The 24,401-nt window shown below is 34.7% G+C and overlaps 2 long non-coding RNA genes and 1 other non-coding gene across 8 annotated transcripts in view; 1 reads left to right on the top strand and 2 right to left on the bottom strand.

Annotated features, from left to right (window-relative positions):
• LOC129516525 (uncharacterized) overlaps positions 1-24,401 on the bottom strand; it is a 115,890-nt gene that overhangs the window by 80,027 nt on the left and 11,462 nt on the right. The window lies entirely within an intron of this gene.
• The window catches only part of LOC129516526 (uncharacterized), a 34,671-nt gene that overhangs the window by 3,145 nt on the left and 7,125 nt on the right, over positions 1-24,401 (top strand). For 2 of the 6 annotated variants that reach the window (XR_008665780.1, XR_008665778.1), the window contains 6 exons: positions 8,493-8,569; positions 9,284-9,381; positions 14,667-14,827; positions 16,025-16,120; positions 19,579-19,667; positions 22,066-22,161. This is a non-coding gene — a long non-coding RNA (uncharacterized LOC129516526). Of the gene's footprint in view, positions 1-8,492; positions 8,570-9,283; positions 9,400-14,666; positions 14,828-16,024; positions 16,121-19,578; positions 19,668-22,065; positions 22,162-24,401 lie in introns of all 6 variants that reach the window. The other 4 variants (XR_008665783.1, XR_008665782.1, XR_008665781.1 and 1 more) reach the window with 4 other exon arrangements.
• Positions 17,893-17,998, bottom strand: LOC129516724 (U6 spliceosomal RNA). Its single transcript, XR_008665853.1, has one exon. It is a non-coding gene; the product is annotated as a U6 spliceosomal RNA (small nuclear RNA).

Genomic DNA, 24,401 nt, shown 5'->3' with positions numbered 1-24,401 from the left:
GAAGACCTTTGAAGAAAACATTTTGAACTGTAGCTTGACAACTTAGTATATACTGGAGAATGTTTTAAAGACAATTTGCTTAGATTTTTTTTTTTTTTACAGATTTTATTTATTTGAGAGAGAGAGAGAGAGAGCACGAGAGAGCAGGAGGGAGAGGGAGAAGGAGGAGCAGACTCACCTGTGAACAGGAAGCCTGATACAGGGCTCCATGACGTGAGCTAAAGGCAGATGCTTAACCTACTGAGCCACCCAGATGCCCCTTTTAGATTTTTTTTTAAAGATTTATTTATTCATGAGAGACAGAGAGAGAGAGAGAGGCAGAGACACAGGCAGAGGGAGAAGCAGGCTCCATGCAGGGAGCCAGATGTGGGACTCGATCCCGGGTCTCCAGGATCACACCCTAGGCTGAAGGCAGCGTTAAACCACTGAGCTACCTGGGCTGCCCTTAGATGGGTTTTAAAGTAACTTTTATTTTCCTGTTGGCCTTGTTTCTCTAAAGTGGACTTAATTTTTTAAAAATCTTTTTACTTAGAATTAATCTAAAATTGGGTCACTCTGGTGGCTCAGCCAGTTAAGAGTACCATTTATGATTCTGGCTCAGGTCATGATCTCTTGGGTCCTGGGAGCCAGGGAGGAGTCTACTTGAGATTCTTTCCCTTTGCCCCTCCCTCTCCTCAAATAAATAAATCTTTTAAGAAAGGAAATAATTTAAAATTTACAGAAAGTTACAAAAATAAAAATAGGTCAAAGAGCATCCTTATCATTTGCTTGCTCTTGTGCAGGGTCTCTCTCTCTCACCACATACATGTAAACTTATAACTTTTTTCTGAACCATTTGAAGTTAAGTTATATACATCTTGGCCTGCCACCCATGAATACTTGAGTGTATTTCCTATCAATTCACAAATTTATATTGAAATAATACTTCAATCTACCACCATGTTCCAATTTTGTAGCTTGACCTTGGAGCATTTCCCCCTCCAGTATAGGAGCCAGTCTGGGGTCAGGTTTTTTATGACTCACTTGAAGGTAAGTTTAGTTATATCATGACCTTTCACCTCTAAATATCTAAGTCTGTATCCAGATTAAGGTAATAGGAGCACCTTTAGTATGGGTACTATGCCTTTATGATATGCCTACATCTTTTTTTTTTTTTTTTTGAGCACTTTCTTACTTTCTGGTATAATAAGATGTTCCATGTTTATCTTATTTTTATTCCACCCCAACCCTGGAATTAGCCTTTTCTGTAAGGAGCCCTGTTTCCTGTTAGTTCAGAATAGTATTAGAGACCAATGCTCATACTAATGAGGTGTCTCTGCTGCTTGGATCTTTCATAAGACTGAACCAGGAAATATATACATATATACAAAATATATACACAAGCAAAAATGTACATACATAGAGACCAATGCTAGGTATGCTCATACTAATGAGGTGTCTCTGCTGCTTGGATCTTTCCTAAGACTGAACCAGGATATATACAAAATATATACACAAGCAAAAATGTACATACATATGACTGTGTATACACTTATGTACATACGTATATTGATGTCAGTTTATTTATTTTTATTTTTATTTTTTTTGATGTCGGTTTATTTTTAAATTACCTTCATTATAATTGAGAAGATACCGTAGCAACCATTTATAAAGTTCTGAATAAAGGCAACGAAATCACAATTCACATAAACCACTCATACAATTTTCATGTTCCCTTTTAGACAATATCTATACATATAATTTTAAAGGGTCACAGTGTGAAATCAGTTTTCTTTGTCTTTTTCCACTTAACATGTCATGTCATTAGCATCTGTGAGTTACTATATCATTTATAATTTTCATTCTAAGTTGCTCTGCTACATTGTCATTTAGCAGATTCTAACATTCTTCTATTGCTGGACATTTAGATTGTTTCTAGCATTTTGCTTTATAAATAATTCTGATGTGAACATTTTTTTATGCATATACTGTTGCTGATTGATTTTCCTATTTATTTGCTTATTTATTGGAAGACTTCCCAGAAGTGGGAATACCAGTTCCCATAGGTAGGTATGTCCTCCTTGATATGTTTTGGCACACAGATTTAATCAAACATTTACCAAAGTCCACATTGGGGTTGGATATATAAAGATGAAAAATATGCAGTCCCTGATAGGAAGGAACTGAAAGTCTAATGGAAGTTAGATAAATTCTCTAAAAATGACAAATAAATATAGACAAAGAGTAAACCAGGTTAGAAATAAATGATTCAGGAAAGCTTTTCAGGAGTAGAGCTGTATCTTGAGGGATACATCAACGGAGCCTTAAAGGATTGGGGTTATTCCAGTCTGAAAGAGAGTAGAAATAGGCCATAGAAAGCATTTTAATCATAACTGTTGGAGTGTAAGAAGACAGAAATCAGGAAGAACTTGCATGTTCGAGAAAATTCAGGTAGTTTGATTTGTTGCATGGCTTTGGAGGAGTTGAGAAAGTTTAGCCTGATCGAGTGGATAGAGGTTAAACCATGAAGGGCCTTGCATGTCACCTTTATAAAATGCAATTGAAAAATCTCAAGCCAGTGAGGAATATGATCAGATATATATTTTAGAAACTCGCTTTAACAAGGATACTGGAAAACAGATTCGAAAGTGTGAGAGCGGTGGTTGAGTCCTTCAGATGCTATTGTAGAATCCAGGCAAGCAATAAAAAAGTAGTTGAACTAAAGAAGTAGAAATGGTGACATTAAGTACAAAAGGGACTGAATTTGTTTATTCAGTATCAAAATGTAGGTATTTCCAGATAATTAGCACCTACTCTGTGTCATGTATCGTGCAAGGTACTAAAAATATTATAGTCACAGTTCCTCACCTTGTGCAGTCTAGTGAGAGAAACAATGTTTAAGTTAATAGTCTTACAAATTACAACCGAGATTAAGTGCTATAACAAAAATACAGATGCAGTGAAAGCATACACCACCATGGAGACCTAACACTTGAAGTTTAAGTAAGGCCTTCCCAAGGTGAGACAGTTATGCCGAGGCTTTGGAGTTAACTAGGCCAAAAAGAGGGTAAGAACATTCTAAGCAAAGGAAGAGTGTAAGTTAACATACTGAGCAGGAAGGACCGGTAAATTCAATGCCCATCTGGCTAGAACAGAGTAAGTAAGAATGGAAAAAGCTGGAAGGTTAGGACCTAAAGAGGAGGTTTAGGAGGCTTTGTTTATGGAGAAGTGAGAGGAGGAGATCTGTCACAGGACTCCTTTGAGGTTTCTGGTGTGGGCAACTGAATGGCTGTGGGCCATTTCCTGAGATAAGGAAAAGAGAACAGAGGTGATGGATTTTGATACATGAAGTATTGATTTTTAGATGCCTGTGAGTCAAGTGTATCTTCCCATCCTCACTTTACAGATAGCTAGGTATTAGGATTGGATTTTGATTTAGAAGTCTGGAATTTAGGGTAAAGGTCTGGTTTATATGTTGTCTATAGATTTACTAGTTGACCAATTACAGGTGGTAGTTTATGGGATTGGATGAGGTCGTGAAGATATGTAGAATCTCAGAGAACAATGTTTGGTACCTACACAAAAATAAATACACAGGAAATAATTCACTATATACTAAAGACATGAAAAGCTGAAAAATATTTTTAACTTATAAAGCAGATAATGGGTTAATATCCTTGATGTACAAAGAGATAAGTCTATAAGAAAAATAGAATAGTTATCAAATACACAGTAAACAAAAGAGGGAAAACAAATACAAAAAAAAATTATGAAAAGTTGAAAAAGCAAAACCTGAAAGTGAAAGTAAAGAAATTTGTAAGTTTTCACCATCTATCTCATTGCTATTGGATTACTTTTTAAAATCAATAATTGAGGGCATTGTTAAGAGACTGGGGGGTGCTGATGGACTGATGGCTCATATAAGTCTTACAAATCTATTTTTAAAGCATTTGCTTCTCTTCTTCATAAAAAATTAGATCCCACTTGTTAGCATTACTTTAGTGTTGTGACCATAGTCACAGAACTTAAGAGAGATAGAGAATCCAAATGGATGATCATGGATGATCTTAAGGTGTCCAAAGATATGCAAAATGAGCTATTTTAAATAGTGATGAGAGTTAGCTACAATCTTAGTGGTTGTTGGTAGAATTAAGTTATCTATAGTTTGAATCTGGGTGATATACATCGGTAAGATCACCTCTTTTGGGGGGCTCTGATAATTAACTTCATTGCCTGCGATGGTAACCCCAACTTGCTTGAGATGACAGTTTTTACCAGTAAGTCATAGTTTTAACCCCAGGAAGATATAAATTAAATGTAGAATGATTTAGTAAATCAAGCATATCCTTATAGCATAGGAGTGATCTGTTTCAAGTTCTTGTAATGTTTAAGAAAATTAGGCAAGGATCAGTTTATTTCAATTAAAAAATAGTATTATGGGTATTATGGAAGTAGAACAGATTCATACATAGTATTTTCAACTCTGATTTAAGGTTATAGAAGTATAAGGGTTCCTCCCCACCCCACCCATGTCCAGAATTGTTTTGCTTCCATATCTTGAGCACAGGTTATGAGACTGACCTAAAATTCATTTACAATTAATAGTGGTTAATATTTACTGAATAAATATAAGTTCTCCCCACCCCCTTTACCAATAAGGATACCTGGAAAAGGATAAACCCACTTACTTCAGTTATCTACTTTCCAAAAAATTCATGTAAACATGCTGCCTTTTGATGAAATATTAAATATAATGTTTTGGGATATTGTTTTTGAAATAATAGGATTGGAGTTATAGAATCATAATAGTTAAAATATGTCAAAGTGCCCCCTGCAGCTGTTGAGAATTAATTCATTCTCACCTATGTGTGGTAACCTTTTAAATATGACCACTCTTGGGGCACCTGGCTGGCTCAGTTGGAAGAGTATATGAGACTCTGATCTCAGGGTCATGAATTCCACATGTTGGGCATAGAGATTACTAAAAAGATAAATAAACTAAAAAATATATCACTATTATTTTCAACCTTGAAGACAACTGAATCCCCTGCCCTCCAAATATCTTTAGTTTCCTTGGTTGGTTTATGATTTTAAACCCGTCACCATCTTGGCTTCCTTCTCATTATGCTCCAGTTTAACATCACCCCTCTCAAAAACTGACACACCCAGAACAGTGAATTGTATACCATATATGGTCCAAAATATACCAAGTTTAGTTAACTTTTTGTTCTAGCCATTAAAATGTCTATATCAGGGGAACAGTTTAAGATAATAAAAAGGATTGGTAAATAATAGAAATGGATCTATTGATCCTTTATCAAAAGAAAATTGAAGGATTTTAATAAAATAAACTTCACATTGAGTAAAAACTTTGAAAAATTATAACTCATGATCTACTCACAGACCTTCTTAACTTGGGGTGAGCCTTGTCTTGGAAGTTGAGAAGGACAGGAAACCAGGAATCTATTATCATTCATTTCTTACTTATTTTTGGTAAACAGAAGTAAAATTGAGACCCTCTGGTCTCTAGGAGATATGACTCAGAATTGTGATGAGTTCCCTGTGACATGTAAAAAAAAATTTCTTTCATGTAGCATAAATCTATAGGGAAATGAGAATAAAAATATACCACATTCTTGGCAAAGAAATGTTTATGTGTTTAAAACAAATTAACTTTTTAAGGTGGTTCTGAAGAAGTAATTTATTTTAAATAGGTGAACAGTTTACAGCTCTTGTGGGAATACTTTTTCCTCACTTTTCTTCATCATAGGATTAAGTCCTATGTTTTTAATTTAAGTCCTCTAATTTTTGCTGTTAACATTTAATTTACTTGATGACCCTATACTGTTAACTTTTGACCCAGTAAACCCAGGATGGTATATACCTACTTTTAAGGAAACTCTTAAAGAAAAGTGGTTCAAAGTATCACACATACTAATTTTCCCTCCTTTTTGGAGGATGTAGTTTCTAAGCATGGGGTTTTCTTTAACAATTAGATGTTTATGCCATTGTCAAAACAACCCAAAGCTCATGTGACTTAACTGCAATATTTTTAATAAACTGCAAAACTGCTGATATAATATGGTGTATACAAAACTTTTCCTTGACAAGAAATTCTTGTGGCATATGACAATCTAATGATTCTCTCATCTACCTTTATTTATACTCATATCTTCTTTGAAAGGAAAGGAATATAAAAATGGAAAGTTCCTAAAGTTTAACCCTTTAGATATAAAAAAATTAGTAATACAGTTGTTAATTATGATAAGGTTCAAAGCTTCTTGTAAATCACTTGATGTAAAAATACTTTTATATGCCCTTGACACTAGGTTTATGGACTCACTTTTGAACATTCCCCCCCACCCAATTATAAAATACATCTGCATTAAAGAATATTGAAAAAAATCAGGAATGATTTGGAAGGCATTGCTTCTGAAAGCTCCTTAAAAATAAACCATTTTCCTCTTTCCCAATTGACAAAGGAAAACTCTGTATTTGTCTTTTGTATTTTGGTATTATTGAATTCATTCATTTTATTATTACTAAATACTACACTTTGTTTTTCCTCTTCAGGAAAATGTGTATCTTGTGGAATAGATGGTTCCATCTTTCGGACATCAGAGAACAAAGTAGAAAAGACTTGGGGGAGCAGTTGGACCCTCTGACCCTCCTAGGCAAGGATGGCTGTGGGGGTGCATTCACTTTCATCATTTTGGAAGCATAGATAGGTTGAGTGCTGTCAATGACGATAGAATAGGAATGAAAGGAAGCTCAGTTTATAGAAAAAACTCAGTTTTTTAGTTTATCTAATTCCTAATGTGGTATATGTGTATAGGTATGTGTTTTAAAGAAATACTAGTGAACTAACATAGTATAACATTATATTTTGTTATATAAACTTAATATAAATCCTATTATTGAACTTTTAACATGCAGCTTAATGATTATTTTGGGGGGAACGTGATTTATTTATGTTTTTTTTCTTTTTAAAAAATATTTTATTTGAATTCAATTTGCCAGCATATAGTATAACACCCAGTGCTCATCCCATCAGCAGCTTAATAATTATTATGATCATCTTTTGCCATGTTTACTTTATTCAAAAGTAAACATATAGTAAAGCAGCAAATGCTATGTCATAAAAACTTAGATACAGGGGTATAAACAAGGTTGCTGATCTCTGGGAATAGTGGAAGCTATTTTTGCTTCTGTATAAGTCTTCGTGGTTTGCGAATAAGGTAACATAGTTGCAATATCATAATTGGAATACTAGGGAAATGTAAAATGTGCTCTATTATTATATATTACTATCGCAATAATTATTATTAGGTAAATGGAAGTAGTTTTATGTGGTTTTACAGTCATGAGGGGAAAGAATAAGATTTTGGACTAGGATAGATAGTAATGGTTGAGATAGAGGCGGGGAGAATCTAGAATGACTTCCTAGTTCCTGGCTTGACTCTAGAGTATAACAGTGGTATAGTTAACTAGGATAGAGGCAAATAGAGGAAGGGGGATTTTTGCTTATGTGTATGTGTGTATAGGATATGGAATAAAAAACTGGGGAAGGGGAAGGAGATGAGAAACTCATTGAAGACATATTAAATATCAAAGATTGTCCCTGGGATATCCATAGAGAGAAGTTCAGTAGGGAGCTCAGCATGTGCCTCTGAAGCTTAGGAGAAATGTTGGGGCTGGAAGAGAATGTCACTAAATAGGTAGTAGTTGAAATTTTGGGGGACCTGGATGTCCTTGCTTATGGAAACTGAATATAGTGAGGAAATGAGAAACAAATTAGTAAATGGGCAAGGTAAGATAAGGCAGCAAAAAAAATTAAGAATAAATAGGATGGAAGACAGCATCAACAGAGCTCAGTGTTGTAGAATACAGTGGGAGAGAGGATTCAGGAAAAAAGGAGTCAAGAGTATTGATTATGCCCTTTTTTTTTGCCCTCACGAATTAAGAGTCATGAGGGCAAGGACTATGTCTTATTTAATACTGCAAATATTTGTTGATTAATGGATAAACAAATGATGACCTCATCATTTTGAATATTTATTCATGTTGAATTACTGTTTTTGGAAACTGAGTGTTTCTTACTACAAGCAGTTGCTACTCAAGAATATGCAACAAGATGAGCAAGATATAGAAAAAAATTAATAATCCTAACCCAGAAATAACAACTGTTAACTCCGTTTTCAAATTTTTATACTTGTTTGTTGTTCATCCTAGAAATGAATATTTAGCTATAATATCCTTTAATGGCTGAGTAAGTATTCCATATGGAATAAGGATGTACTATAATTTTGGCAATTTCTTATTTGAGGGTATTATGTTTATGTTTTTCTCTGTTTGTAAAAGGGACAATCTAATAGTTAATTTTTTTGCTTTATTTCCTTAGGATGCAGTCTTAGAAGTAGATTTTCCAGTAAGGTCTTCATAGCCAGCCTGTTCTTTGTTTTAGGCTTATTTCTAATAGGCTTGTTTATATGTGTATTCTTATTCTATCCTAGATTGGAATCAGAAAATTGAACAGTGTTGCAGGTACTGAATGATGTAAACATGCTGATAGCCACAAAAGTGATAATTGGTAAGTAAAAGTCTCTTACAGGAATAATGATGGGTATTTTAAAAACTTGGAATTAAGTGTACTTTTCATGAGCATAATAAGAAATGATTCATGAGCTGAATAACAGGATATAGTGGTCAATTCAGAAATGCATATTCAAATTAAATAAAAACTTCAATGAATAACCTACATTTGTTGACAGCATCCAATTTTAGGAGAGGTTTCAATAAATCATGATTAATCATCAAGTTCACAGCTTCTTGAACTTTTTCACAAAAGTGTGGTTAATAGTAGAGAAAAGCAAAAAAAGTGCCTTAGAAGTTTGATCCCCAACTAGAATTTCCTTTAGTCTCTTGTTTTATCTTAAATTTAACACGAAATGTTATATTATATACCATAATAGTCTACGTTTAGTATAATGTTTAAAAATTTTTTCAAAGTCCCGTAGTAAAATTGATATCTAAGAAGATGCCTCATGTTTATTCAGTAGCTTTTAGCATCCTGGCATACTATGAGTTTCCTTTGCCTCAAACTGTACTTTTAGAAGCAAGGTTTTAGGGTATTTCATGGTTGTACAATATATCCGTTTTAGTTTTCTCTTTTACACTTTAGCCCACGCTATTTATAGTAGTGTATGATAAGGAGATTATTTGATGATTACTTACTTTGAAACACCTGAGAGTGTTTCAAAGACTAAAAATTCACAGAATGAAAATTTAATATCATTACTAACAGACTCCACTACAAGAAATGTTAAACTCTTTCAGATGGAAGGGAAATGATATCAGATAGAAATAGAGACCTACACAAAGGAATGATGAACACTGGAAAAGGTAATCAGATGGGTAAATGTAAGTTATTTTTACATTTAATTCTCTTTTAAGATAACCAACTGTTTAAACAAAAATAATAGCAATATATTATGGGGTTTATAACATGTGTTAATAAATATATGTCAGTAGTAACATTAAGACCAGGAGTAGAGGGGATCCCTGGGTGGCGCAGCGGTTTGGCGCTTGCCTTTGGCCCAGGGCGCGATCCTGGAGACCCGGGATCGAGTCCCACGTCGGGCTCCCGGTGCATGGAGCCTGCTTCTCCCTCTGCCTGTGTCTCTGCCTCTCTCTCTCTCTCTCACTGTGTGACTATCATAAATAAATAAAAATTAAAAAAAAAAAAAAGATAAAAAAAAAGACCAGGAGTAGAAAAACAGAAATAAGATAAGGTTCTTTTAGTATACGTCTAGTGGTATAAATTCACTTGAAAGTAGACTGTGATAAATATGTAGACTATGAACCCTAAAGCAATTAGTAGAATAATGAAAAAACTATTATAGGTAATAAGCCAACAAAGGAGAAAAAAATGGAATAATGAAGAAGTACTCAATCCAAAAGAAGGCATAAAACGGAAAAAAAAATGAACAGATGGAATACAGAACAAATGGAACAAATAAAAAATAGCAAGATGATAGATTTAAATCTAATTATATCAATAACCACATTAAATGTAAATGACCTAAAAATCCTAATCAAAGGGTAGAGATTGTCAGATTGGATAGAAAACAAGACTCAGCACACTTTACATATGAAGAAATAAAACTGTTAAGAATAAAAGGAGGGAAAAAGTTATACCATGCTAATGTTCATATTAGTCAAGAGAAACTGGTGGGGTGGTATTAATGTAGTAGAAACAAAGTAAGATTTCATAGTGAAGAGTATTAGTTAAAGAAGGTCATTTTATAATAGTAAAGGAGTCCATTAATTAGGAAAATATAACAATCATAAATGTTTATGCCCCAAATAAAAAGAGGTTCAAATATGTAAAGCAAAATCTAACAGGACTGCAAGGACAAACAGACAAATCTATAATTATAGTCAGAGATTTCAGTACTTCCCCTTCAGTAATTGCTAGGACAAGTTGAAATATAGCAAAGATATAGTAAACTCAACACTATCCACCATTATTACCAAATTGACTTTTCTAGAATATTCCACTAACAGAATATACATTCTCTTTAAAGAGTACATGAAACATTTACCCACAGAGATCATATTCCTGGCCAGCTGTTAGCAAACTATGACTGTGGGGCCAACTCTAGCCTGATTTTGTATGGCCTATGAGCTAAGGATAGTTTTGCATTTTGAAAGATTTCTGAAAAGAAAATAAGTGACAGGAGAAACTGTATGTGACTCACAAAGCTTAAAATATTTCTGTCTGAATCTTTGTAGAAAAGGTTTGTGGGGCAGCCCCAGTGGCTCAGCGGTTTAGCGCCGCCTTCAACCTGGGATATGATCCTGGAGTCCTGGGATCGAGTCCCATGTCAGGCTCCCTGCATGGAGCCTGCTTCTCCCTCTGCCTGTGTCTCTGCCTCTCTCTGTGTCTCTCATGAATAAATAAAATAAAATCTTAAAAAAAAAAAAGAAAAGGTTTGCCAATCTGTTTTACTATAAAATACATCTCAATTCATTTTAGAGGATTTAAGTCATGCAAAGTATGTCCTCTGACCACAGTGGAATTAAATTAGAAATCAGTAACAGAAAGCTAACTGGAATATCCCTGAATATTGGGAAACAAAATCACATGCTTCTACATAACCTACTGATTAAAGAAGCAATTCACAGTGAAATTCAAAATTGTTTTGACCTGAGGGAAAATAAAAATACACTATATCAGAATTTATATAAATGAAATGCCTACATTAAAAAATTCGAAACGGGGGATCCCTGGGTGGCGCAGCGGTTTGGCGCCTGCCTTTGGCCCAGGGCGCGATCCTGGAAACCCAGGATCGAATCCCATATTGGGCTCCCGGTGCATGGAGCCTGCTTCTCCCTCTGCCTGTGTCTCTGCCTCTCTCTCTCTTTCTGTCTCTCATAAATAGATAAATAAAATCTTAAAAAAAAAAAACTAGAAAAGAAGAGCAAATTAAACACAAGCAAAAGAAGTGAAATAATAAAGGTCAAAGTGGAAATCAATGAAATAGAAAACCAAGACAAGAGAGAATATCTGGGATCCCTGGGTGGCGCAGCGGTTTAGCGTCTGCCTTTGGCCCAGGGCGCGATCCTGGAGACTCGGGATCCAGTCCCACGTCGGGCTCCCGGTGCATGGAGCCTGCTTCTCCCTCTGCCTATGTCTCTGCCTCTCTCTCTCTCTCTCTCTCTCTCTCTCTCTCTCTCTGTGACTATCATAAATAAATAAAAATTTAAAAAAAGGAGAGAATATCTATGTAATCAAAATCTGGTTGTTTGAGATCAGTAGAATTGATAAACCTTTAGCCAGACTGGTTGGAGGAAAAGAAAGGATAATAGGAATATTATGAACTACTTTAGACAAAAAATTTAACAACTTAGATCAAATGACTAAATTCCCTGAAAGAGGCAAACTACCAAACCTGACTCAAGAAGAAACAGATAATCTGGTCACAATCCATTTCCAAAAAATTGAATTTTTAGTTTAAAACATTCCCATAAAGTTCTATTCCATAGGACTTTACTGGTGAATCCTTCCAACATTTAGAGAAAAAAAATACCAATCATACACAAACTCTTCAGAAAAGTAAAGAGAAAGGAATACTTCCAAGCTTGTTCTTTGGGGCCAGCATTATCCTGATACCCAAGCTACACAAAGACATTACAAGAAAAGATAACTCAGGCCAATTTCCCTCATGAACATAGATGTAAAAAATTCTAGACAAATTTTATCAAATCAAATCCAACAATATATAAAAAATATATTATTTTTTGGGTGGTATTTATCCCAAGAATACAGGATTGGTTTAACATTTAAAAAATTGATCATTGTGGGACGCTTGGGTAGCTCAGCAGTTTAACGGCTGCCTTTGGCTCAGGGCGTGATCCTGGAGTCCCGGGATCAAGTCCCACATTGGGCTCCCTGCATGGAGCCTGCTTCTCCCTCTGCTTGTGTCTCTGCCTCGCTCTCTCTTTCTGTGTGTCTCCCATGAATAAATAAAAATCTTTAAAAAAATAATGAAAAAATAAAAAATCATTGTGACTCACCAAATTAAAAAAGAAAAACTGATCATCTCAATAGATGGAGAAAAAACATCTGATAAAATCCAATATTCATTTCCTATTTAAAAACTCAGCAAACTAGGAATGGAGGGTACTTCTTCAACCAGATAAAGTGCATCTACAGAAAACCTACAGATAATCTCATACCTACTGGTGAAAAACTGCGTGCTTGCCCCTTAAAATCATGAACACCACCATGATGTCTGCTTTTACACCTTTTTAAAAAAAGATTTTATTTATTCATTTATTTATTTAGAGCTTGATTGGGACGAGGGGCACAGGGAGAGAGAATCACAAGGAGACTCCATGCTGAGCAGGAGGCTGGGTCCCATGACCCTGAGATCATGATCTGAGCCGAAATCAAGAGTTGGACGCTCAACTGACCAAGTCATCCACGGGCCCCTGCTCTTACCACTTTTATTTAACATTGAAAGGTTTGCCAGTGCAATCAGGCAAGAAAAAAAAATACGTTCAGATTAGAAAGGAAGAAATAAAACTGACACAATTATCCATCTATTCCATCTGCTGGAATCTACAAAAAGCTACTAGAACTAATAGAAGAATGCAGCAAAATTGCAGGATATAAGAACTAATAGAAGAATGCAGCAAAATTGCAGGCTATAAGACCTCTATATTTCTATATTCTTGCAACAAACAACTGAAAATGAAAATGCAAAAAATATATAGCATTTACAATAGCATAAAAATATGAAATGTTTAGGAATAAACCTGATAAAAGGCATAAAAGATCTGTATACTAACAATAGCAAATACTGTTGAGAGGAAGTAAAGACAAATAGTTGGGAGAGATTTACCTGGCTCAGTGGGTTCATATTGTGAGTGTGTCAGCTCTCCTTAAATTGATCTATTGATCTTAAATTGTTCAACACAAACCAAATCAAAATCCCACTAAGTTAAAAAAAAAAAAAAAAGAAACTGACAAGCTGATTCTAAACTTCTATAGAAATGCTAAGATCTAGAATAGCCAAAATAATTTACTTCAATAAAAGGAACAAAGTTGGAGGGCTGACACTACCTGATTTCAAGACTTATTAAATATCTATAGTAATCAAAACAGAGTGGTATTAGTGTAAAAATAGACAAATAGATTAATGTAACAATACAGAGTCCAGACACAGAACTACCTACATAAGGAGAACAGATTTTTTACAAAGTCCGAAGGTAATTCAGTGAAAAAAAAATTTTTTTTAAACACATTGTGCTTGGAAAAATTGGATATCCATATATAAAAATAGGAATTTGATTCATATCTAACACCATGTTCAAAAATTTACTCAAAATTTATCATAGACCTAAACATAAAACCTGAAATTACTATTAAACTTCTAGAAGAAAATGTAAAAAAAAAATTTTTTTTGTAAAAATATTTTTGTGACTCTGAGACAAAGATTTCTTGGATGTGACACCAAAAGTACAATCCATAAATGAACAAATTGAAAAATTGGACTTAATCAAGTTTTTACAAACTTCTGTTCTTTAAAATACACTGCTAAAGAAGACAGGCTCCAGCCTGAGAGAAATATTTGCAAAGCATATAATAAAGGATTTGTATAAAGAATGTAACATATTCCCTGGGTGCCTGGCTAGCTCAGTAGGATATATGACTCTTGATCTCAGGGATCATAAGTTTAAGCCCCACATTGGGTATAGAGATCACTTAAAGATAAGTAAAGGAAGATTTTTTTTTTTTAAAAAGAATGTAACCCTCAAAACCCAATAATGAGAAAACAGAAGTCTCAAAAAATAGGCAAAAGACTCGAATAGTAACTTCACAAGAAGATAAGCCATATAGCAAATAAGCACATGAAAAGATGTTCAGCTTTATTAACCTCATTAGTCTTTAGGGAAACATAAGAGTAAAACCATGATGGAACAAGTGGCTATCCATATACAAAAAATGTATACACATCTACTAGAACAGCTAAAATGTAAAGTGTTGTTAAGGATGTGAAGGAATTAGAACTTTGATACACTCCTAATAGGAATGTAAAATGATGTAATTGGTTTGGAAGCAGTTTGGCAGTTTCTTGAAAAGTCAAACATACACCAATATATGATCCATTTCATTTTAGGTATTTCCACAAGAAAAGACAGCATATATTCCTACAGAGATCTGAACATGAATATTCATTATTTTTAAGTCTCCAATGTGAAACAACCCAAATGTCCACCAACAGATAAATGGATAAATTGTGATATATTCATATAATGGAATACTATTCAGCAATAAAAGGTAATGAACTATTGTTATGTGCAACAGCGTGGATTAATTTCAAAACAAAGTTCTGAGTGAAGAAAGAAAACATAAATTTCTAGAAAATGCAAAGTAATCTATTGGGACAAAGGGCAGACAGACCAGTGGTTGCCTGAGGAGAGAGGTGCTAGAAGGGAGGGATTATAAAAAGGCCAGGGAAATTCTTAGGGTTGATGGATATGTTCAGTGTCTTATTCTGGTGATAGTTGTTTCACAGGGATTTGCATATTAAAATTTATCAGTTATATACTTATCAATTCTATACATGTTAAAAGTTATCAATTGTATACCTTATGTATATGCAATTTATTGAGTATCAGTCATACCTTAGCTTGCTACATTTAAAAATGTATCTAGAAAATAAAGGAGGGCTGGGTGCCTGGCTGGCTCAGTCAGTAGAGCCTGCTGACTCTTGATCTCAGGGTTTTAAGTTTGAGCCCCACATAGGGTAGAGAGATTCCTGAAAAATAAAATCTTAAAGGAAAGGAAAATAATTTCAACTGAAATATAAAAGGGAATTAACTTTTATTAGAAACATACTAAGGGGCAAGTACTAGGTAGGTGCTTTAAATAAGAATTATAATTTATGTAAATATATCATTTTCTATGTGCCAAGCTCTGTTACATGCACTTTAAATATATTAAGGTGTTAAATCCTCATAACTCTTTGAGATACAGGGACTATTACTACTTTCATTTTACAGATGAGGAAAAGGAGTCACACAATTTCTGCGTAAGGGAGTTGAGATTTGAACCTGGGAAGTCTCTTCTTTTAATAGATCATTATGACATCCATTAGGCTACACAGTTTTAGTTCCAGTTTGTAAAACGAAAGAACGGTGATTCATAAAGGCAGTAATTTTTCCAGATCACAGAATTTATAAGTAATGTTAAGACTTAAACCCAAATTGTTCTACTCTAAAATATTTACCCGTCTATCCTACATTGCCTCCATTTAGATTTGTGGTTCAGTAGCAGGACTGATAGTGTAATACTACTGATAACTATGAGCTCAGACTATGGGATCCACTCTTTCCTTATCCCTTTGACTGCTCAATATGCTGTCTGGCATGTTTGTTGACTATGGATTAGAATATGTATGGCACCGATAAGCAACTAAGAGCTCAAAAATTATTTGTTGTTTTGTCTTGACAATTCTGTTTTCAATATTCATAGTGTAGCTCTGTCTGCTGAAACTAAGAAATTGAACATGCGACCTTGGAGGATCTTTTCAGGCTAATACTAAACCCAGTAACTTATCTACACACTTGAGTAAGTAGAATTAAACAGATGTGTTCTTATATCCCTAAAATTGAACTAGAGGTAAAAGGAGAGATAAAATTCAACTTTTGCTACCCATTCTTTCTCTTTTTGCTTTCCATACACTTCAGATGGGAATTTTTCTGTGTGCAGTATTTATTTTGTTTGTGTTATCTTGGTAACTATAAGTTTATGCTGACCGACAGGGGGAAAAAAGCTGTCTATTCTGACTGCAGTGACCAAAGGAGTTCAATTGTTCAATTCACACCCAAACATCTTTCTTCCATTTAGAAACATCCTAGTATTTAAGGCCTTCTACTATAAGCCCATTACTAGTTCTTTTCCTTTCTATTTCATTTCTGTATGCTCATATTTGTGTTCTCTGTTCCTATCAAATTATCATGCCTGAGAGATGAAATATCTATTTCTGCTCTGCAGTAGTTTTGTGTATTGCCTTATCTCTAGTGCCTTGAACAATGTATAGCACATGGCACATAGTGAGCACTCAATATCTGGTGAATGATCAATGGGTATCTTTTCTCTCTGGCAATCAAAATCCATCACTGCTTTAAATAAATCTACATAAAATTTGTCTATTCCAGTAAACCATCTATTATCAGTCTAGTTTTAAATCAGTTCATTTTCCACTTCCCATTAGCAACTATTTATACTTTGCATTTGATTAATATACTTACTATGTTACTTTGCAAACACTTCCAAATCCTTTTTTCACATGCTCAATTTTCAATGAAAATACCTCAAATTCTTGGAGCGCCTGGGTGGCTCAGTTGGTTGAGCATCCAATTCTTGATTTTGTCTCAGGTCATGATCTCAGGGTGGGACTGAGCCCTAAATCAGGCTCCATGCTCAGCAGGGAATCTGCTGGAGATTCTCTCCCTGTCCCTTTATCCCTACCCACCCCCCTACCCCCGTTTGCGCTTGCTCTCTCTCTAAAATAAATCTATAAGGATATAAATAAAAAATAGAATACCTCAAATTTTATATATTGTGTATGCTGCTCAGCAGTGCCTCACGTGCTGTAGAAAGCTAGATAACAGATGGGCAGGCTACCTCCTTTTAAGACATTCTCTGGATATTGGGATCTGTCTTGAAAGGGAGTTTGGATACATAGATAGAACTATTTTTTGCTATTTCACTCTTATATTATGTGACTTTGAGTAAAATCGTTTTCTTCAGTGCTTAGTTTAAGAGTAAATTAAGGAACTGTTGCCTAAAGAAAAAACATTTTATTTTATTTTATTTTATTTTTTTTTTTAAATTTTTATTTATTTATTTATGATAGTCACACAGTGAGAGAGAGAGAGAGGCAGAGACATAGGCAGAGGGAGAAGCAGGCTCCGTGCACCAGGAGCCCGACGTGGGATTCGATCCTGGGTCTCCAGGATCGCGCCCTGGGCCAAAGGCAGGCGCCAAACTGCTGCGCCACACAGGGATCCCAAGAAAAAACATTTTAAAGTTACAGAAGTATCTATATGTTGGTACATTTCTCCAGAAATAGTTAATGTAGGGATCCCTGGGTGGCGCAGCGGTTTGGCGCCTGCCTTTGGCCCAGGGCGTGATTCTGGAGACCCCGGATCGAATCCCATGTCAGGCTCCCGGTGCATGGAGCCTGCTTCTCCCTCTGCCTATGTCTCTGCCTCTTTCTCTCTCTCTGTGTGACTATCATAAAATAAATAAAAATTAAAAAAAAAAAGATTAAAAAAAAAAAAAGAAATAGTTAATGTAAAAGTTCTAGACTGGTCAATTTGAATCTCTTTTCTTTTTTTGTTACGGAATGCTTCACGAATCTCAGGTCATCCTTGTGCAGGGGCCATGCCAACGTTCTCTGTGTTATTTCAGTTTTAGTGTATGTGCTGCTGAAACGAGCACTGAATCTCTTCACACAAAGAGATTTCCATAGAGATGTTCATGTAGCAAAGAAACTGAAATAGTGTTATGTAGAAAATATCACCAATCCTACAAAGATCCTTTATTTCTTCATAGAGAGGAACCGGAGATAATACCCTGATTTTTGCTGTACTCCTTAGTTGTCTCATGAAAGAATTAATGGAGTAGAACACATTCAAGGAATTGTTGAGGTGTCAGAATAAGAATATACAAAGTATAAGACTATTTCCTATAATGGATTTTTAAATAGATGAAGAGTCCTGTACTCTCTAGCTTCTTTGTCCATATGTACTATCTTCTGGCTATAATAAAGTTGGGCAACCTAAACGAAAAAGCAGTTTCTAAGGATGCCAAACTAATAGCAATTTCTGGATCATTCCCATTTCTTCCTCTGTGGAAATCTACGACTTATAGGTTGCTCTGCATATTTCCCCCAAGCCCCAAAGTGTTAGGTTGTCAAAGAAAACTTGTCAGGAAATATTACTATTTGCCTTCATATCATCATTCTAAGTACATACAACATCAGATATTAACATGAAAATATGGCGGAGAAGAAAAATATCAAACCATAGAATTGAGTTTTAGTTTTACTGACATTTATATATCACACTTCCTGTTTATGATTTCAGAAGTGCGGCCATGCAGTGCTTCTATTAAAAAGTGAGTGATTAAGAATAGTTTGAGAATTACAATGGCAACTTATCCAAAGGAAAAAACCCACTATACTTACTGCCACCTTCATTTGTGGAATTGCTATTTTTGTTGTCTAAGAAGTTGAATATTTTTCAAACATTATTTACTAATAATGTAGTTAAAAAGGGGAACTTGGTGGTCTTGTGCCCCTAAAATACACACACACACACACACACACACACACACACACACACACACACACGTAAGGGTAATAGTTGCAAAAATTTTCCTTTTTTCCTCCTTTTTAGATTTCAGTTTCCAGTTGGGTTATTGTCATGCGTTAATTAGGGTCCCACCTGAAGGAAGGAAAGGGTAGAGGTGAATGTACTTCTTAAATAAAAGCCCCTTTCTTTCACTGTTTATTTCTATTTGAAGCATAACCATGTGAGTGTATTTTTTGGTGTCCACTTCAGAGTTTGTGTGTCAGGGTGTGTGTGTAGAGAGAGAAAGAGCACCCAAGTGAACAAATGACTCTTAGCTAGCCTTACAAATCTATGTTCTCATTTCTTGTTGTCCACACAGATAAACTATTCCTAGCCTCCCTTGTAGGCAGGTGTGGGCATGTGACCAAGTTAGAGCCAATGGAATAAGAATGGCAGTTATAACATGCACTACTTTTGAGTCTCCTAAAAAAACTCCCCTTCTAATGGCCTGGAACAGACAAGACCCCATCAGGAGATCTTGGAAGCTTGGTACTGAAAGCCGAGGTCCTAGAACACCTTGGAAACTGAGTACTGAACTACTTGTTTATTTTTAGCAAGAAACTTTCTTACTATGGCAGATATAATTTGAGCCATTATATATTTTGGAGTTGATCTGGTATGGCAATTAGCCTACCCTAAATTAATACACAAAACTTTTATTTGCAGTGTCCCTATGATGCACAGCTCCATTGGGCACTATTTACATTGTAATGTATGTAAATGGCATTTCCTGAAGCAGGATTAAGAAGCTCCAGGTATGTATACATATGGATATACAGAAATCTTCACCCCAGGGCCTATGCAACAATGTAGTTCTGGCAAATTAACTCCAGCTACTCTCTTGGGTTTTATTTCACACAAGCATTAATTTGTATAATTTTGTGTCTGTGCTAACAGATTAAGGTGGAATGGATCATCCAACAAGAATCTTAAGGGGAAAATATATACGAAGGATACAAATCAGATCTCTTTCTTAGATTTGTTCATCTGTTAGCTACGTGCTGTACTGTACTTATAACCTAATACCCTCTGGTATATATTAGGCTGAGAGAGAGTGTTAGGATCCCGCATCTGCCCCTGCCCACTCCAAGCTTACTGCTAATGACTAATAAAAACTTTTCCGGGCTTTACTTTCCTCATCTGTAAGATGAGAGTTGGACTATGTGACCTCAAAGATCCTGTCACTAAAATTCTCCTATTGATGACTATAATGTCGATATAATGTCATTTGATACAATTGATATAATGTCAATAGCTATTGGTAGAAATAATTGTTAATGTGAGTGTTCTCTGGATTCCAAATTGATTCTATAGAGGTCCTTAAGTTTTTAAAAAAGATATTTGCACCAAGGAGGCAATCCAAGAGGCACAACAGAGGTTCCATTTTTTCCCTAAACAATAATTACTAAGTTGAAAGGGTTTTTAACTCAGAATATTTTTTAGGGTAATTTTAAATTTCTGATTTCTTTACTCATGGGTGGAAAAGTACCAATGCTAATGCATAAGGTGATATCTACTGAAATAACGTATCATATTACAAAAAAAGTAGCAGATTATATAATTGTTCACTGAATTTAGTAGTTATACCTTAAATTTTATTTCTCCTACTTGTATGTTTACACTCTAATGTTTCAATGTAGTAATAGCTAATATTATAGCAAGTTCAGGATCATGGCAAAATCACCAAAATTTGTAGTTATCTTTGTCATAATTAACACACTAAATCACATTTTTGGTATAGCTAACAGAAATGAACCTTTGCCTATCTGTCTGCTGTTGGGGCTTTAATCTTACAGATTTCAACTTTGGTTAAAGCTAAAATATACATTACCCAGACTTGATTGCAGGCATGGAATTGGCTTTACTTCTCTTTTACTGCAGGAGAGCTGCAGAAATATGGCCCTCAGTCTGGGATGATACTATTTTTGGAAGGAGAAAGGATAGGCTCTATAACATTGTCCAAAGTGGAGTTTTTATGTTAACAGAAAGCCATGTAAAGGCTGGAGTAGATAGAAGGAATTCTTTTTTAGAAGAGTAGATAGAAGGATTTTTTTTTCGAACAAAAGGAATAATACAAAAGAGAAAGCTTGTACTAGTATTTTGAGTACTAGTAGACAAATATAGGTTCTAAAATATCCTTTACAACATTGCAGAAACTGGGGAAAAAAATCTTTAGAATGAAGGCATGGATAAATGGATAAATACATTTTGGTATATCCTTATGTTGGAATGCTGTGCAGATATTAACATTTTAAAAAGTATTCAATAACTTGAAAAAATGGTCACTAAAAACTGTAAATCCTTTATCTCTATTGAACAGGAATCAGTTTTATTCTTTCCAACTATTTCTTCTCCATCCCCAATATAAATAGGAGCATAATGGAAAAGATTAAGATTTTATTTATTTGAGAGACAGAGAGTGAGCGAGAGAGAGAGAGAGAGAGAGAGAGAGAGAGAGAACACGGGCAAGGTGTGGGGCAGAGGGAGAAGCAGACTCCCCACTGAGCAGGGAGCCCAATGTGGTGTTCAATCTCAGCACCTGGGATCATGACCTGAGCCAAAGGCAGACGCTTACCCAACTGAGCCATGCAGGCACCCCATGGAAGAGATGTCTAACAGAGAGATGCATAGACAGTGAATTTTAAAGCCTGATGTGATTTTAGAGATCATTTAGTCAAAATACATCATTTTGCAAAGGAAACTGGTATTCTGGAAAATGAAATATCTCACGTAAGGTTTTCAATCCCTTTAGCACCGTCACTTGCTAAAACAGGTTCTCTTACTTCCCAAATTTGGGATGTTTTACTTTCCACTACAACATGCTACGTCGGAGATTGGGTCAGACCAGAATATAGAGAGTAATGAAGGGAGGGCCGAAATCTAGGAATCCTAGTCTATCCTTTCTTTTGGAGGGGATGCTAATGACTAGTCCTAAAAGATCTATAGAGATACCTGTATGTATGTAGAGATACCTATACTTCCTAATAATTCTAAATCTAACTTTTTTCTTCTCAGTAATACAACTTCAAAAACTCAGATAAACTAGAACCCACATCATTTCTTTATCTCATATAAGTAATATTGGTAAGGGAAGTGCTTAGATTACAGTTTAGGACTATTTATTCATTTGCTTTTCTCTGTCTCTCCCACTAGACTATATCTTCCAGGAAGACAGGCCTATATCTTTTTTCAGTTGACTCCAGCACCTAACAAGTGTTTGACACATAAAAGATGTTCAATTAGTATTTGGTGAGTGAATTAATAAATGATAGCTATTATAAAGCAATAATCCTTTATTAGGCTAGATTTCTTCTGAATATTTTCTCAAGTTTTGCAGTTCCATCACCAGTCTAAATTTATTTATTTTTTTTATTTTTTAAAGATTTCATTAAAAATCTATTCATGAGAGATACACAGGAAGAGGCAGAGACATAAGCAGGGAGGAGAAGCAGGCTCCCTGTGGGGAGCCCAACATGGAACTCATCCGAGGACCCCTGGATCGTGACCTGAGTCAAAGGCAGACAGACGCCCAACCACTGAGCCACCCGGGTGCCGCTGAATTAATTTTAAAATTAGGTGAACTTCCTCTGTTCACAGGCTCTGTATTTCAGTCTAGAACAACAGAATTGTAGCATTAATTTAGGCACTCTTAAAATTCTTGTGCCAAATTTACTTAGTTTGGGAATGACCTTGGCCTGCAATTTTATTTAGATTCTATCCACAGATGAATGTGTACATCTATATCATAGTGGTATACTTGTGAGATTAGACTGGTGATCAGTTGGGCTAAGGCACTGTGGGGTTAGCATATCTGAAAATAGGAAAAAAGACGGTGATACATTAGGCTGAAATAAGTATATATTTAAACTCACATCTTCAAATGAAGTGTAAGTTTTGAACCTGCCAAAAAGTACATATTTTGAAGAATGAATTTCTTTAAGGAAGGTAAAATATTTAAACCTAAACTTAAATATTAGCCTAATTTTAAAAGGTAGTCCACATAAATTTTTCTTTTAGATTTATTTTCAGTATAAAAGTATGTAGAAAATTAAAAGATTTCTTATAGCAAAATTTTTACAAGATGAAGAACCTTAAAAATATTGGCCTCTTAAGCTCATTTCTAGGAATTTATTCTAATTTAGGAAATAATCTGAAATGCTAAAACAGATGTAAGCATAAAAAAGTTCATAGCAAAAAAAAAAAGTTCATAGCAACATTGCTTATAAGAAACTAAGGAAAATTGCTTAAATGAGCGCTTAAGGAAATACTACTCAAGGAATGTTATGCAGCCATTGAAAATGTCTCTGAGGAGTTTTAAATAACTTCAGGAAATATTTCTGATATATTGCTATGAAAAAAAGCAGCATACTCAAGTACTTTAAATTTCCTAAGCTTAATTGCATGGAAATATGTCAACTTCAATAGTCAGTTGCCTGTAAATAAAAGAATTATTGGTTATTTTTTCTTGCTGTCCTTTAAAAAAGATGTTTACTTACTTTATTTACGTATTTTCAAAATTTTCTTCACTTACATGTACTTTTATAATCAGAAAAAGAAACTCATTACTTGTCATGGATATATGTTTATATCCCAATGATATGTTTTCAGTGTCATCACATGAATTTAAATATTGCTGACCAATAGAAAAGTTTGATATTACTTAAGTTCAAATAATGGAGTTTCCAAAACAAATACTGATACATCTCCTAGGAGTTGTAAAATTATAATGGCTTCATATAATTTAGTAATGATTTTATATATATATATATATATTTTTTTTTTTTAGTAATGATTTTAAGATAGCAGGCTCTCAGTATGTTCACGGGTGATGGAGATGGTTAGAGGAAGGGCACTTCAATTAATTTACCAGGTTCCTTGAATCCATCACTTAAGTAGCACCTCTCCCACCAAGAACTTAATGATATAGTGTCAAAAAGCTGTCCATAAAATTGCTCTTAATTTGTGTGGTGCCCTTTTGCAAACTATTTTTTTTTTGTACTTCAAAAAGAATAGTCTCTTAAGTGCTCATTTTTTAAAAACACAAAAGAGAAAAATTTGTTCTTACCTTGTTTATTTTGGTCAGTGCGAGCTTCAGGTAAGATTCTGTAATCTGACACCACTAATAAAAAAGGTTTCTTGTGGAAATAACTGGCAATAGTACTTACCTTATAGGCTTACTATAAGTTCTAGAAGTCATGTATGTGAAGTCCCTAGCACTCATTGCACATAGGCATTCAGTAAACTGTGGCTATTGATATATAATACTACCATGACATCTTATTGTTACATTCTTATATATAGGGTGAGCTGAAAAAAATAAGTGCAATCTATTTAAAAATATTATTCTAGACTTCCAGATAAAGATCGGGAATAAAAGCAGATCACAAAATCTTCCTCTCCAAATATCTTATAATACAAGAAGAGCAAACAGTAAAAATTCCTTTAAAAACAAAACATGGGGGCTCCCTGGGTGGCTCAGTGGTTTAGCG

This window comes from Nyctereutes procyonoides, unplaced genomic scaffold (assembly GCF_905146905.1).
Source record: "Nyctereutes procyonoides isolate TBG_1078 unplaced genomic scaffold, NYPRO_anot_genome, whole genome shotgun sequence".
NCBI classification, from domain to species: domain Eukaryota; kingdom Metazoa; phylum Chordata; class Mammalia; order Carnivora; family Canidae; genus Nyctereutes; species Nyctereutes procyonoides.
Note: the sequence above shows the minus strand (reverse complement) of the source record. Positions and strands in the feature narration are given on the sequence as shown.